Raw genomic sequence first — 18201 nt, forward strand, 5'->3', positions numbered from 1 at the left:
GGTACAAAACATTAAAAAATTCAGTAAGTAATAACACATTTCCAATTTTTGACATTTTATAAATACTTTAAAAATTCATACACAAAGCATACACACCTATAAATTTGGGGAATCGTGGCAATAGACAAAATAAGTAATTTTCTATTTTCATGTAACTTGTACTTTTTGCTTAATATTTCTAGTAATTCACAAATATATAACTATATTTTCCTTCTTAATGGATGGAAATTTCCTAATTGCTGATACTCACCTTTATTGGCAATGTGCTTACAGTCCTAGCCTATGTGATTATATATATGTTAGAATTAAAAATAACATTACCCAATATCATTGAATGGATTCTGATTCATAATGATTCTATAAAAGATTTCTGTGATTGTAAATCTTTATGAGGCCAGACAAACTCATCTTTCTCTTGGGTTTGAACCACCGATATTGCAATCGTCAGTCTATTGTTTATTCCAGCTCAATTGGTAATCCTTTAGAAAAAAGAAATGAAAATGAAGTCAATTTATCAAAGTTTATATTTATTGAACATAAATAAGTAATTGATTTTCTCTGTATAATAAGAATATTCTCTATGTTTAGAGTTAGAAAAATATAGAAATTTTTGTCTGAAAGGAATAAAATAAAATATATCCAATTACTAATCAGCATTTTCCTAAATTAACAAATATAAATATTTCATACTTTGCAGGCCACCTGGTCTTTTTCACACCTTCTCTTGTTGATCATTATATCATGAACCAAGGGTGAAAAACGCATTTTTAAAAATCTGTATAAGTGTCTCACAAAAAATATTTACAAAAATATGTGATCAGTCTACTGGTCATAGTTCATCTACTGCTTTTCAAGAGAGAGTGAAAATAAAATATCAGAATTAAAAATAGAGTTTTGCATCATGGTTTCCACCTACTCTTTCTTTTGCAAATATTGTTATCATCAACATCCGTTTTTAACAAAGTGGGTATTCCCACCTCCTAGCTGGCACTGGAACCAGCTGTAAAGGCAGCTGTAAAAACTGCTACTTACACTTTATACTACAGTATGGGCTGGGCTGCAACAATTTTTAATTGCCAGGAGGGCTCTGAGTAATTATTTTTGTATGTTTTCTGAAAGGGGGATGATAAACCAAAATTTCTGGGAACCTATGATAGACAGTTTTTCACATCAATCCTTGCTTTCATATAGTTGTCACGTAAGGACTATTGGTTGTATTTTGAGGTGCCTTCTAATATGTTGGAACCCATAGTGGATTTATGTACAATAGAACCAAACGCTACCCAGCCACTTGCATGTTCACAATCAAACCTTTGTTTGAGCTCATTATTATAGAAAAGATGCCAATCCTGCTCATTCAGTGTCTTCCACCCTTTTGCTGACCATCTCTTTAACAATGACGATATACTTCTCCAGGGACTGTCACGCCTGACAGCATACCTAAAGTCAGTGTTTATATAACTTATCAGCCTCACTTCTAAAGATCATTCTGTCTACATTCTTCCAAGAAAGACTTTGGTCCTTTTGGATATCCCTGGTAATTTCAATACTTTCACTAACACCCTAATTCAAATACACCAATTCTTCTTCAGTCCCCCTTTTCCCTTGTCCAGCTTTCACATGGGTATGAGGTGACAGAAAATGACATACGCACACGTTAGCCTTGAAAATAGCATTTTTGCTCCTTAACGCTTTAAAGGCTTTACAGTAGATTTGACCAGTAGGTCATTTTATTCCTTGACTGTTGCTTCCAAGAGCAATTATTGTGGATCCATGTAAAATGAGATCTTTGATAATATCAACTTCTTTCCACTTATTGTGATGCTATTTATTGATCCAGTTGTGAAGATTTTGGTGTTGTAATCCATACTGAAGGTTGTATCCCTTGAACTTCATCAGTTTTAATTACTCCTAACCTTTAGCAAACAAATTTGTGTAATCTGAATATCACAGGTGGCTAATTAATCTTCCCCCAATCCTGTTGAAAACCTTGTGGAAGGCAATTTTACTTTGAAAAAGAAGGTCTCAGAATGCTCTCAATGACACGGGGTTCATTATTTAGGTTTGAGTATTTATAAATTACCTGGAATTCTTCTGTAGGAAACATTTGTCTTTCCTCCCCCTTTTATTGAACTACAGTAGTGTGGACTCATGGGAAACTTATTGTATTAATGGGTCTTGATATCATTCTCTAATAAATTTTATTAATTTTAAGATTAAAATAGAGTGCAATTATTATATAACATATCTATTTAAATAATATATATTCGTTCTGTTCTAATATATAAAAGGAGCTTCAAGGTAAAATCTTATTTTTGATGGAGAGACTTTATGTCAATTTGCATCTCTATGAAGGTAGAAGTGGAGTCTAGTCTATCAATCAGATCACAGACTAAAGGTGTCTTATTGGGCATGTGGCCTTTTCATAGGAGCTGCTGTGGGAGCTTCTTGCTCTCTTGTCCAGTCTTCTCTGCTTGACTGTGCCCCATGTCTTACATCTGGACCCAGGGACCTACCTAGCCTGCCTACTCTGGAAACTGTTGGAACCCTGTCAATTTCCTCCTGGCCATGGAATTCATAGATCTCTACACCCAACAACCTGTGATCTCCTAGCTTCCCACTTCATCTTCCTACTCAATCTGCCAGCATGGGTCTGAGGGCATCTTGTGAGCACTGGGCCCACTGACTTAATTTGGGCTGAGCTGGGTTGATTTCTTGATAAGAAATTATTTACTTAAATAAAGTTTTTTAATAAAGTCATTTCATAAATATATATAACTGATTTTTTTCTCTAGAAAATACACACTAATTTGAGATGAGTGTTGGTTAGCATAAAGGGTAATATTATTATAAAGAAATAGATTGAAGAAAAGTTAGGCATCAGAAAATCATTTGACCTATGACAACCTTGTTTATATTCAAATTAGTAGTTCTTTATAACATTTCAAATGTGATGATGAGATCATTGTAAAAAGATTTTGCTGTTGACGTTCTTGGCAAGATGAAATTTGTCAATGCTACCATTTGGCATGATATGCATTTTCAACTACCATTATTTACTTGACTATAAGTATATTATTTACTTGACTATAAGTGTGTGTGAGTAAAGTAAGTTCTATGTTTGTTCATTTCAAAAGGAGAAGTTAATAAGTAATGAGTAGACAAAATTTGTAGAACATGTATCTTTTTTTGTCTAGAAACTGTATTCTTATACAAACACATTCTATATTTCACCTGCATAGTGTGATAGTAAATTTCATGATTCAATTCAAATTTATACTTGTCGAAGAGTCTCTTGTTTTTGCACTTCTTGTGGGAAGAGAATTACACAAAGAGTGAACAACAATAAGAACAAGTGTTTTCCTACATTGTGATAGCTCACTGCCTTCTAGTGGATTTTGACTCATTATCAATGTATAGGGCAGGGTAAAACTGTCCCCGTGCATTTCTGAGTCTACAATTCTTTATAGGAGTAAAAAGCTTTATCTTTTTTTCCCATGGAGAAAACTGCTAACCTTGCAGTTAGTAGCCCAACACATACTCACTCTGGTGTCAATGTCTTCCACATTGTGATAGTTAAGATTGTATGTCAACTTGACTTGGCTTGTCTTTTCAGCGGCTGAGGAGGTAAGTTGTAAACATTTTCCTAATGAGATATAGAATATTGTAATCACTGTTACGAAAAGATTTGCTGTAAAGGACAATAAATTGAAAAGAAGTTTGATCAGGGTGTGGTCTGCTTCCAATATAAATAGACTCAATAAAAAAGCTTTCTAGCTCCCTTCCAAGTGAAAAAAATCCTTAATGCCCCACTGGGCATTTACTTTTAAAATTGATTCTTAAAATGTTTGTTATAAAGGCCATAGTCTAGGAAAAAATGAAGGTACCTGCTTTTTTCAGCCCTCCTAGATCATTCCTACACCTCAAGGAATGGTCTAGAAACTTTGGAAACCTTACGCTAGGTGATTATGTGTTTGAGACTTTCCTGCAATTCTGTCAGAAAGGGAACTTGGTAGCGTTGTTGGTCCGATTTACAGCAGACAAAGTGGTAAATTAAATACATGAGCACAGGCTTTCTGAGTTAAAGTTCATGCACTGCATAAAAGATTTATGTTTTCACTTGTGACTTGATGGAGAGCCTTACTTCTCACAATAACAGAGCTGATTTTGCAAGAAAAACAAACCTGGGATCGTAGTGTAAGATTGGCTAAATTACTATGCTAATTAAATTACCAGCCTCAGTGCTGTTTAACGTTAAAGTGAGGCTATTGAATGAAAAGAAATGTTACTGAAACTCGAGGATGGGAAATACGGACAGATAATTAGAAAATTTCGGACAAATTTTCAATTTCATTGAATCAGCCCTCCTACCATCACGTGATGTAATCTGATGAGTCGTTATCTGAGATAGTGTCTTAGGTTACATTTCAGAAATTCTCTTATAAAGCACTGAATGCTGAATATTAATTTTTTAAAAAGCTCTACTACCCATTTTTGCTTCAATACCTATTACTATAATTGTGACTTAATAAGTATGATACACTCTAGAAGAATTGCTTGATTTTTCTAGTACATACAAATAAAAATCTAGAGTACAAGTGTGATCATGTATTTAAGGGTGTGACGGTGCAATGAACAGAAAATTGAATCAGTTGAGTTTATTGATAAGGATATACTGAACATAGATACTTCATCCAATGTTTTAGCTTGAGATCTTAGGAAATGATTTAATAGATATCTAAAAACTTAATGAAATTTATCAGATTTGACCGACACATCAACCCATAGAGTGTGTAGATAATGTACCCTAACACCTGACTACAATGAATCTGATTGGATTCCATAGTGCTAGGGGCCATGTGGAAGCACTTAATAAATGAAGACAATGTGTACATGAGTATTGTAATGGACTGCAGAACCCAAGTTGAAATCAGAAAAATCTGATTCATATGGCTGTATGGCTTCGTTTCCTCAGGAAGAGTGTCCTAAGCAGGGAAATATATGGAAAATCTGTGAAATAGTTACTTGATATTTTCAAGTAGAATAATTTTAGATCAAGTGAGAGTCAATGTAACTTGAATCTCTAGAACTGTGAATCACTGCCCCTCCATCAGGGATGTCCCAGAAAAAAGTGTATGAAAGGCTTTAATAATAGCAAAATCCAAGCGGCAACCTTCGAGCTACGCGGCAAACTATGTGGATACATCACTCAAAAGTAGCCCACAGCAGCACTACAACCACTTTTTGAAAACTCATTGAAGGGCAGTGGTGAAAGAAAATTCCTCTTGTTGGCACACTGGTCTTCAAGCATGTGCCTGGTTCTTATTTTGCTGAGAAGGAGGCGTGACCAGAAGTGTGGCTGTAAATTGATTTATGGGCTATGGGCAATGGTTTGCCTCTATAGTTTCACCTGAAAAGGTACATAATTGGAAACTTGGTCAGAGAGAGTTATGGGAACAAGGTGTAAGGATAGACTTCTAAATTGATAAAAATGTGAATATATTTGTATATCATGTGGATTTTCATAGACACTTTAACTTGGCAAAATAGAATTATAAAAATCTATTTGTGAAAACTAGTCATTCTCTTTCCATTGCCACTCCTGTCATTACTCAATGGGCTCATGAACAAATTAACCACATTGGCAGAAATGACGGTAATAAAGGACAGGTTCAATTGCATAGACTCCACTTCCCAGTACCGACCTGGCTATGCCCACTGTTGAGTACCCAACTCTCTAGAAGCAGAGATCTACCCTAACTCCCCAATAGAAGACCATATCTGGAGATCAATCACCAGCATGGTGGCAAGTTAATTAAATTATGCCAATTTTTGTAATGGAAAGGGCTGGATTTTATACTAACTGGAATACACATTTACTTTGAAGGTGGTGTTTCCCTCCCTATATGGAATGCTCCTGCCAGGAAAAACCACCCATGGACTTGCAGAATGCCTAATCCCTTGGGACAGTTTCCCATAGATCATTGCCTCAAATCAAAGGACACACTTCACAGCAAATGAATGTAGCAGTGAGTTCATGCTTATGGAATTCATTGGTCTTACCATGTTTCTCATCATCCAGAAGCAGCTGGTTTGATGTTTTGATGTTGTTGGTTTGTTAGGGGATATCTAGTTAACTATGGTCCACAGCAACTTATGCACACAAAAAACAAAACACTGCTCAGTTGTGCACCATCCTCACAACTACTCCTATGCCTAAACACATTGATGCAGCCTCTGTGTCGATCCATTTCATTCAGAGCCTTCCTCCATTTTGCCATTCATCTACTTTATCAAACATGATGTCCTTCTCCAGGGGCGGGTCTCTCTTGACAATATGTGCAAAATAGGTAAAAGGGAATCTTGACACTTTTGCCTCTAAAGAGCCTTACTTCTTTCAACTCAGATCGGTTTGTCTTTGTAGCAATACATGATACTTTCAATATTCCTCTCCAGCATCACAATTCAAATGCATAGATATTTACATGGTCATGCTTATTCAATGTCCAACTTTCGCATGCATAAGAGGGAGTTTCCCTGCCCCCCATGCCCCAAAAAATAACTGAAATTACACAGGGTGGAGTGGAGCTTTTGTAGTAGTACACATTTCCCCCTCTTTTCTTTTGTGATGGCTGATTTAAGAGAGAAGCATGCAGCTGTGAAACTTTGTTTCCTGCTGGAAAAATGCCACAGAAACTGTTGTGATGTTGAACACAGCTTACAAGTAGATCCCTATGGGGAAAAAAAACTCAAGAGCATGAATGGTTTCACATTTCATAAGAGGTAAAATGTTGATTGATGTCAAACCTAACTCTGAATGTCTGTCAACTTCCTGAAAGAATGAAAATGTTTACTCATACTGCATTTGGAATTCATTCCACCAGGTTAGACTATTAATCAAGCTTTCTATTTAGAGGTTCTAATATCTAATGATGTCATAAAATTGCATGACCAAAAATGCCTGATTTTTGGCAGACATGGTTTTGCCACCACAACAAAGCAGCCATCTTATTGCGCCAGAGTTTAGCAAAAAACAGCATGCCTCTCTTGCCCCACCCACCTCACTGAACTGACCAAGTTCAATGCATCATCTCACACACCCCCAACACACACACACGAGTGAAAAGGGATGTGAAAGGACAGCCAGTTGACCATGTAGAAGAGGTGAGGAAAAAAAGGGAGGGAGGTGCTTTCAGCCATCCAAACATATGAATTTAAAAAATATTTTCAAGAATGGAACTGCAGATTTGACAAATGTATTAAATGTAATGGAGAAAACTTTCAAAGTGATAAGGTGGTTTTGTAAAAGAAAATTAAATAGATACCTGAGGTAGTTAGTTTATTGTGCCAACTTGGCCGATAAACACATGTGGGCTTAATTGAAGGACAGGAGTATAAATGGCTCAGTGAGCCTCGCCTTTCGAGCTATCTGGTCTCTTGCTCTCTGATGGTGGGACCAGTGTGCAGTTGTCTTAGCCAGTTCCCAGCTTTAGCTGGCAAGGCTCACTTCTTGCAAGACATCCCGGAGGAGAAGCCACATGGACCTACCCTGATGCTTTCCTGGGTTCTGGGGCACCCGTATGGAGACCCCTGCTAGCGGTGAGATGTTTATACTTTCACTGACTCGGCTTTCCCCCTGCAGTTCACATCATTATGTGTGTTTTGTGAGATGGAGGAGGACTTTGTGAATTGGTGTTGGACATATGGGTGAATGTTGGACTTGTGGGCTTGGGTAGCACTGGGTTGGGATGTTTTCTTGATGTGCATTTACCTTTTATATGATACTCTCTTATACATGAGTTTTTGTGGATTTCTTTCTCTAAAGTACCCAGACTGACATTATAGCTGGGGGGGGGGGGCAAAATTCAGGGTTTTTGGTGGGCAGGCTAGCCCCTTCAATGATACAATGGCAAATCCCATGGCTTTGGTCAGACACACCTTAGTCCTCAAAGTAATATCCATGCTCTTCAAAACTCAAGAGACATCTTGTGCAGCTGATTTACCTAAGACAACACATCCTTTGACCTCTTGACTGCTGCAACCAAGAGCACTGATTGTTGATCCACATAAGACAAAATGAGTGATAGCTTCAATCTTTTCTCCATTTATCATCAGCTTACCTATTAGGAGAATTTGGGGCTTTCTTATATGGAGTTATAAATCATATGTAAAGTTATAATCTTTGATATTCATTAACAAGTGATTCCCGTCCTCCCCACTTTCAGCAAACAGCATTGTGTTATCTGCATAAATCAAGTTGATAATAAGCCTTCCTTCAATCCTGATACTGAACTCTTCTTCCGATACTCCAGCTTCTCTGATGATCTGCTCAGCAGAGAGATCGAACAAGTGTGGTGAGACAATACAGCTCTGAGACACACCTCTCTTCATTCTAGCCCATGCAGCATTCCCTTGTTCTATGTTTTGAACAGCCTCTTTATCCCTGTCTCAGTTCTGAATGGCACAATGAAATATTCTGGAATTCCCCTTCTTCTTCAGGTTATCCACAGTTTATTATAATTATTATTATCCACACTGTTGCATACCTTTGCATAATCAATGAAACACAAATACACTTTTTTTTTCTGAAATTTTCTGCTTTGGACCAAGATCCATCTGGCTTCAGCAATTGTCTCCCTAGCCCCATGCCATCTTCTGAATCTGGTCTGAACACCTGGCAGTTCTCTGTGATTGTACTGCTGTGAAATGTGTTGGATGGTCTTAAGCAAACTTTTCCTTGCATGCAATATCAATGAGTTTAAGCATTCTGCTGGCTTGATAGAATGATGAAATGGTCTCAATTATATCACCAGCCATATGGCAATAAAGTTAAGGTTTCAGGCAAAATTCTCGCCAAGGTAGAAACCAAATTTACTGCCATGAAGCGCAGTCAAACTAATGATAACCTTAGGGAAGACTTGCCCCTCTGGATTTCCAAGAATGCAACTCTTTATGGAAACAGAACCCTTCATCTTTCTCCTGAAAAGCATTTATTAGTTTCAAAAGGTTTATCTTGTAGTTAACTGTTCAATGTATATCCCCTCAGTTCCTAGCCATAGTGACCCTATATGCAGAACAGAATGAAACGCTGCATGGACCTACACTGTCTTCACCATTCTTCCTCTTTTTCACTAGTGTTCTGCCCCATTACCTGCAAATCCTAGCAAGTAGTTTCTCTAAAGGACCTCTAGACATTAGTTTCGTGCACTTTTGCTTCCAGAAACAAGCTTTCTGACTTGCAAACCTTGAATTCATCAGTGCCCACAATGATCCTACTTAGAATAAGCCTCTAGCAAGATATCAGACCCAAAAGCTTGGGACTTGTCCATCTCTCCCTGTTAGCCTTTCTGCAAATATATACACATAAGATACACTTGTTTTGATCCTTGAGAGAACCTAGCCTAAGACCTAAATCCAGAGAGACAATACAGTTTCTATTATCTGTGCTTTCAAGTGACCGACAGGAGAGATGACATGATCCCTTATGCATTCAGTATTCATAAAATATTTAAATGCTTCTACAGTAATGAAGGAGCCCTGTTGCTGCAATGGTTAAGCATTAACTCACTAACCATATGATATGCTCAGCTTTTCCATCCCTCCAGATGCTTGTTGGGAGAAAGGTGAAATTGTGATTCTAAAAAGTTATCAGTCTAACGTATCCTACTGTACAGTTTTATTACATCCTATAGGGTATCTGTGAGTCAAATAGACTAAAAAAGGACACGACAACGTGTAATAGTTATAGCTAACTCCTTATCGTATTCAATTTTTCAATAGGGATGTCATTCTTTTCTATTATGATATATAGTTATGAAAATTGATTGTTTTTGCTCTTTTCTATGATTAGATTGACTGTGCTGGCCATAAATTAGATCAAGGGAAATATCAAAGACATGGAATTTATTACTTTATTCTTTGACATATTTGATAAAGGTCCTGTTTCTTTCCTTCATAATCTGAAATACTGATTTCTTTTGTGAGAATTGAGATGAGAATCCTCTCTTCCAAATTTATATTTCCATTAGTATAAACCTAAATTTCTCTAACTTGTGGCTTTTTAAATTCCTCTCATTAGCACATATTTCTCAAACCCTGATGGTGTAATGGGTTAAGCACTAGGCTACTAGTAGAAAGGCCAGCAGTTCAAATACAGCAGTCTCTCTGTGGGAGAAAGATGAAGCTGTGTTTACTCCCATAAAGATGCACACTCTCAGAAACTCTATATTTTCACCTATTCAATATTTAGAATAAATACATGGAAAGGGAGCTTTAAAATGTACATTGAAATTTTAATTATTTTTATTCCATTTTTTATCAACTATTTGACGCACTGTTTTCTTAAACAAGGCATTACATTTCTAAGACTGACTCTTTACATGTGTGCAGATTATTGGAATCTAAGAAAATGAATAATCATTTCATTATATTGGGAGGATTCCTGTTGGCAAAATTATTAAATGCTTCACTACTAACTGAAGGGTCAGTAGTTAGAAACTATCCAGAAAGTATATAGTGAAGTGGTTTAATACACTAACTTCAAACCAGCCAGTTTTTTAATAAAAGTGTTTGAGTCTCAAAATTATTTTTTCAATGATCAAAATTCATGAAGTCACAGCATAGAAGTGTCAATTAAAAATTATTGCAGTCCATTGACAAAGTATGTGAGGTAAATTTTCCATGATAACAGTAACATATTTATTATAAAATTAAACCAAAGTTATAGATAGAACCTCTGTCAGTGGATAACAATACAGTTCATAATGTGATAGATACTATAGACTATAGAACTATTCAGACTTTTTACAAGGTGTTTCATAGTTATCTTATTTTCAGTATGATATAGATATTTGCATAGGTTAATATGCATCAAACTCCTTTCAATCAAATATAACCACCTGAAGATGACAGAAATAGTAAAAGTAAAGCTAAATCTTGCTTGATATCTGAGAGTACATTGAAAAGTGGACAATGCTGATGTACATAGATTAAAATTTAACACCCTATAATTTGTTTTCCCTTTTGGCAGATTTTAAATATATTGTAGTTTTAAATTTTTCTGTTACCTTTTAAACAAATTTTTCCATGCTTTATTTAATTGGGTTTTTGTTTGTTTTTTTTTTGTTTTTTTTGCCTTTTGGGTGTCTCTGTGTGTATGTGTGTCTTTATATGAAACCCAGGAAGTATAAATATATAGAGACTATACCGGGATTAATAGTTTCTTGGATTTGGGGTAGGAAAAAACACTCCAACCAAACACACCACGAAGTGAATGCCAATCCATAGTGATAATAGAGGACAGGGTAGACGTGCTCTTGTGAGTTTCTGAGACTATATATATGCAAGAGTAGGAAGCCCCTTCTTTCCCCGACTGAGTGTCTGGTGGTTTCTAACTGCTGACCTACTTAGCCATCCAACTCATAACCACTATGCCACGAGGGCTTCCATTGTGGCCATGGGATTTGGGAGGAAATGGGGAGCTTAAAACAACAAGTCCAGGAAAAAATATTCTAAAATGAATTATGACGATGATTGCAGAGCTCTTTGTAATGTGTTTGAACTGTTGAACTGTATGATATGTGAATTATGGATCATTGACACTGCTAAAGACAAGTTTAATTATGAACACTTTGTGAAGAGGGAAATGGAATGGTTACATTATATTCATGAAAAAAATTGGTGATTTACTCAAAAAATTTCAAGCTTGCACCTGTTCTATACTTTAGAGAATATCTGTTCCATTGATGGTAAAAGACTCTATTCCCTGGAAAGCCAGAAAAACCTCACAAAATGAGATTTTGAAGAGAGACAGATATTTTAAACCTGTAAGTAGTGCAGGTGAACCCTACACAGAAGGTAATAACTTTGTGTCTTCATCGAATAAGGGAATAAGGGAAGTAAAAAGAGAAAAATCAAAAAACTGAGATAATAGATGAATTGTTGAATAAAATCTTGATATATTTTATGCTTCTAATGGAAGGGCAAAAAAAGATCTTACTTAGCCTTAGCATATTTCACACATACCATGTGCCCATAGATATTTTTAACTGTACAATAAAATGATGATTTCTGATATTTAGCAATTTGATAACTTTACAATATAATGTGTACAAATTTTAAAATGATAAAATATATACCTTATAAACAAACATACAAACTTAAATAAAATTCATTCCACTGTGCAGAATTTTCCTCGACTCATTAATAAAGTAAGCTGTTGAAATAATCATATTACATTAACTTAACAAATATGTTTGTTATTCTCTATTGTATGCATGTTATACAAATAAAGGTAAAATTTGCACAAATTAGGGCTCTAATTAAGATATGATCCATATGCAAAATATAACACTTGCACTAAGAGGTGCAATTATACACACCTTTTCTTCCTCAACAAATACAAATTTTAAAGGATTATTCACATGAAAGGTGGATTTAGAAAATGGCCCAGCCCTGACACAGGATATATTTTGGGTGATCTTATGCATTAATTTATGCTCTGGGAACTAAATTAATAATCCTGAAATGATGCCAGCGCAATTTTGTGATGAATTTTAATGGGTTTAAGAGAATTTCTTGGCAATTCATCCAATAAGACGTCCATCTCAGGAAGGATTCTATAGTGTTTTAATGAGATTGTAAGGAATCAAGAAACTTAAAGTATTTGTTTTACAAAGATCTGTTTACACTAATTATTTCAAAATTTTACTTACACTGTAAATACATATGATAAAAGGGGGCTTTTGAGTGTGTTCTTATAAGATGTTTCTTTAGTTTTAAATTTGATGTAAAATTTGATTCATTCTCAAAGTGAGAATCAAGTTTATGTTATTATTCTAATTAATCTTTGTGGACTTTTGTATTAAGAATCTGAATCTTTTGTGTTAGTCTGGGTAGACTAGAGAAAAAAATCCAGGGAGACTCATATATGTCTAAAAAAAAGCTATATATAAAAGAACAATTGTATATTGAGGAAACATCCGAGCCCAGTCCAGATCAAGTCCATAAGTCTGATATTACCCTGTATTTCAATACTAGTCCATACATTCCTCTTTAGACTCACTCAGTCATGCAATGACCCTGAATACAGAAACATCAAAGATCAGTGGTGGAAAGCCTTGGAAATCCAGTGGCAGAATGAGTGCTGCAAGCATCTCAGCGCTTGTGTGTGGCTCCACATGGCTCCTCCAGCTCCAGGGCTTTGGTTCCATCAGCGAATCTCCATGTGGCTTGTCAGCAGGAAGACAAAGTATAAAGAGTGTATCTGGCCTCCAGTGATCTATTTATATCCCTTGCACCTCCAAATGAGGTCATCAAGCCGTAACCTGATTGACAGGCTAGACTCCAGCCCTTCTCAAGTTGACAGATTATGTAACTGCTATAGTATACATATATTCTAGAAAAAAATAATTGTGGCAACTTTATTTTATTGTTTCTCTACAAAATTTTTAATTTATTTTTTTTCATTTCTAAGGTTATTTAATCTTTTTAATGGGTAGTAATCACCACATTGTTGATTTTTCCTACTATGGTGGCTTGCATGTTGCTGTGATGCTACCGAAAGCTATGTGACTGGTGTATTCAAATAAAGTTTGAGTTACCCAAAGTGAACGGTTTTCAGCAGAGTTCGCAGACTAAAAACTGACTACCAGGAAGGAATAAACTGTGCACTGTGGAGAAATTAGTCATTGAAAACTGTGTGGATAATGTGGGACCATTGTCAGCTAGTGAAAAACTTATGAACAATAGGAGAACATTTTCAGAGATAATGACAGAAGATGTGTGACTCAGGTTCAGAAGGCTCTCAAAGTATGACGGCCTTCTCAAAGCACAGCTGTCTGCAATGACAGGAATGGAGGACAGCTTTTGAATGTAAAGCCATTGGACCTTCATTTGATGATGGGTAACAACTCAAAAGGAAAAGAAATAGCTTTGAACATCTACTATTAATTGAAACTTGCAATGCACGCAGCATAAGCTAAGAAAATTGGTAGCCATGAAAAATGAAATAGTACGTGAACCCCAGAATTGATGGCCCTAGAGGAGCAGCAAGTAGAATAAGGGTTTCAGGGGGTTGGGTGGGGGTGGGAGTCACAGTGGTGGTCGGATTGGGGGGTAGGCATATAAAAGAGTATGTTATGGAAGTCCAGGAGTAAAAGAATGTTTAGAAACTGATTGTGGTAGCAATCATGCAGTTATATTTGATGTGATTGTACTGTGGAATGATATGATATATATCTATATCTTAACTCCCAATTAAGAATACATATTTTAAATGAAATAGAATGCATAAAGATTTCTATTCTAGGCACTAGTGACCTGATATAAGCTGGTATTGGCCATTTTGAATCAGAAAATCATGAAGTGGTATTACTATGCTGGACAGGAGCCACTGAAGAGGAATGGTATGGTATTCACTGTCAAAGAGGGTGTTTCAGGATCAATTTTGAAATACAGTGTTATCTGTCAAAAAATAATATATGCCTGTTTACAAGGAAATACCGAAAATATTACTATTATTCAAATTTATGCACTAATCACTAAAACTAGTGATGAAGAAATTGAATTATACTTCCAACATTGAGTCTGAAACTGATCGAACTGCAATAAAGATGCATGGCTAATTGTTTGTGATTAGATTGTAAACACTGAAATCAAAGAGGAAGAAATAGTGGTTAGAAAATATGACCTTGGTTATATAAACAAAACGGAAGATCGCATGATGGAAATTTTCAAGATTAAGAACTTCTTCACTACAAATTACCTTTGACAACAACAAAAAAAGGCGACGGTACATGTGGACTTCATCAGATTGAATGCAAGATATCAAGTTGACTACATCTGTGGGAAGAGATGTTCAATATCAGAAGCTGAAACAAGGTCACAGACAGAATGTGAAACAGATCCTCAGTTGCTAATATGCAAGCTCCGTGTTAAGAAAAAGAAAATATTTTAAAATTCAAGAGCAAAATATGGCTTGGAATATATCCCACTTGGATTTCAAGAACATCTCAAGAACAGATTTGATGCATTGAACAATAATGATAGAAAATCTTATGAGCTGTGGGATCACATCAAACACTCATGCATGGAAAAAGAAAAAGGTCGTTAAAAGAAAGGAGATGTTCCAGGTCAAGATAGCTGACTGGTCACATGGAGAGTTAGTACCTCTTCAAGAACCAAGAGAAAATCAACAGTCCTAACTCTATTGCACTCTCTCATACCATGATTGATCTGAAATATCCACCATTTTCCCACTACACCTCCCGACATAACTAGCTACCCCTATATAACCCCACCACCTGCTACCACTAACAACTACAGCACGATCTCAAGAAAAAAACATAAATTATCAGTTCACAACACACACAAAAGAACATACACAAATAAGTGAACAACACCAGATCTAAAGGAAATGGCTAAAACCAAACAGGTTACAGAATTATCAGAAAAAAAAATTCAGAAGAATGATGATAGCACACATGCAACAGATGAATAGAGAGTCCAAGAGAAAAATGGAAAGAGCAGAAAAGCTAAAAACCTCATTATAAGCTTTACCAATAAACTCCAAACAAAAACACAAAAATCAAAAACTATGATAACGGAATTGGGCAACACTATAAAAGAACAGAGAGCCAGAATTAGAGAGATGGAAACCTAAATTCATGAGATTGAAGACAAATCTTTGTATTCCATTCAAAATATGCAAATAAGCCCCAGGAAAGTTTTAAACAATATGGGAAACAAGAGGAACAGTCTATGAACTATAGAAATTCCAGAAGAGGAAGAAACACACCCCCAAAAATCCACATAGAACATTTTCCTCGCATAAACAAATGATCCAGGAAACTGAAAGAACCTCCATCAGGATAGACTCTAAATGGAGAACTCAATGATGTAGGGTAGTCAAAACATCCAACTTCAATGTCAAGGAAAAACTCTAAGAACACCCTGAGGGAAAAACAACTGTCACATACAAGCGACAGCCAATTTAATAAAATAAACTCTGATTTTCAACAGAAACCATGCAGACAAGAAGACAATGTAGAGACAAATATAACGTTGTGAAGGGAAAAGCCTGTCAACCAAGAGTCTAGTACCAAGCAAAACTATCACTCAAATATGTTGGAGAAATAAAACTACTTCCAAACAAGGAGATACTAAAGGAATTTGCCAAAACAATACCATCACTACAAAAATGTTAATGAAATACTGTGTAAAAAACAAAACAAAAACAGCAACAAACAAATCTGAGAGTAACACACAAAACAATTCCTAACCAAAAAAACAACACACTCAATACAGTATCCATTACATCACAGAAATAGACAAGAACAGAGAAATTAAATATGACATACATACAGACAAACACACAAATACAAATAAAAATTGAAAGGGTTAAAAAATTGACAAACTTCTGGCAAACTTAACAAAAGAAAAGAAAGAGGTGATGCAAATATCTAGAATTATACATGAAAAGGTGACATCATAACCCATCCAAATAAACTAAAAAGAATAACAAACTACTACAAAAACTGTATTGCAACAAATTCAATAATATAAAAGAAATGTATAAACCACTCAACCCCTCAAACTACTGGAGATAGATGTTGAAAACATCAATAGATTAATAATAAAAGTAAGTTATTAAGAAACTTCCAACTACAAAAAGTCCAGGACCAGATGGTACCACAGGGGAATTCTACAAGTAATCAGAGAATAGTTGTCATCAATTCTACTGCACGGATTATTCTACAATAGAGGAAAGGACTACAAACTCACAAACTCATTCTGTGAAGCAAGCATAACCCTAATACCAAAAGTAGGCAAAGACTCCACAAAGATAGAAAGTTACAGGCTAATATTCCTCATGAACATAGATGCAAAAATACGTAACAAAATTCTGGCCAATTGAATTCCAACAACGTGTCAAAATATAATTCACAACGACCAAGTGGGATTAATACCAAGGATGAAGTGATGGGTCAACATTCAAAAATTAATCAGTGTAATTCACCACATAAAACAAGGCAATGAGCAAAATCCACATGACTACATCATGAGATTCAGTAAAGGCATTTGACAATATCCAAAATCCATTTCTGATTAAAAATAGTCAACAAAATAACAATAGAATGGAAATTGCTCAACATAATAAAAGCCATATTTGGAAAACCAACAGCCAACCTCCTGGTCAATGGGAGAAAACTAGAAACATTATCTCTGAAAACAGGGACCAGACAAGCATGACTCCTATCACCATTCTTAATCAGTAGTATATTGAAAGTCTTCACCAGAACTTTCAGACAAACAAAAAGAAAATATTGAATACAAATAGGCTAGTAGGAAGTGAAAGTCTAGCTATTTGCTTCTGATAAGTTTCTACATACCGAGAACTCATAAGACTCCACAAATAGACAGCTGGAAGCATTCAAGGGAATTGGCAGAATACAACATTAACAAGCTGACATCCATTAAATACCTGTAAAGTTATGAGAGCTTCGAAAAAGATATTAAGAAAACAATACAATTCAAAATACCCCCAAATTTTAAAATAATTAGAAAAAATCTAACCAAAGAAGCAAGAAACCTATACAAAGAAAACTACAGGACACCATTAAAAGAAAGCCCCAAAGACCTACATAAATGGAAGACGATTCCATGTTCCTGGATAGAAAGACCTAATATTGTGAAATTGTCAATACTATGTAAAGCACTGGTTCTCAACCTTCATAATGCCACGACCCTTTAATACAGTTCCTCATTTGGTGGTGACCCCCCCACAACCAGATAATTTTTTCATTGTTACTTCATAACTGTGATTTTGCTACTGTTATGAATTGGGCCACCCCTATGAAAGGGCCATTCTACCCCCAAAGCAGTAGCAACCCATCAGTTGAGAACCGCTGACCTAAAGCAATCTACAGCTACAATGTAATTCCAATCCCAATCCCAAATACATTCTTTAAAGACATGAATAAAACGAATCACCAGCTTTATATGGAGAGGGGAGAGATGCAAGGTAAGCAAATAACTTCTTTAAAAGAAGCAGGTAGGAGCACTCACACTACTTGGACCCCAAAACCTACACTGCAGCCACAGTAATCAAAACAGCTGGGTACTGGTACAATGATAGAAACATAGACGAGAGGAACAGAACAGAAACCCCAGAAGTAGATACATCCACCTACAGACAACTGT

This window comes from Tenrec ecaudatus, chromosome 3 (genome assembly GCF_050624435.1).
Source record: "Tenrec ecaudatus isolate mTenEca1 chromosome 3, mTenEca1.hap1, whole genome shotgun sequence".
Classification (NCBI taxonomy): domain Eukaryota; kingdom Metazoa; phylum Chordata; class Mammalia; order Afrosoricida; family Tenrecidae; genus Tenrec; species Tenrec ecaudatus.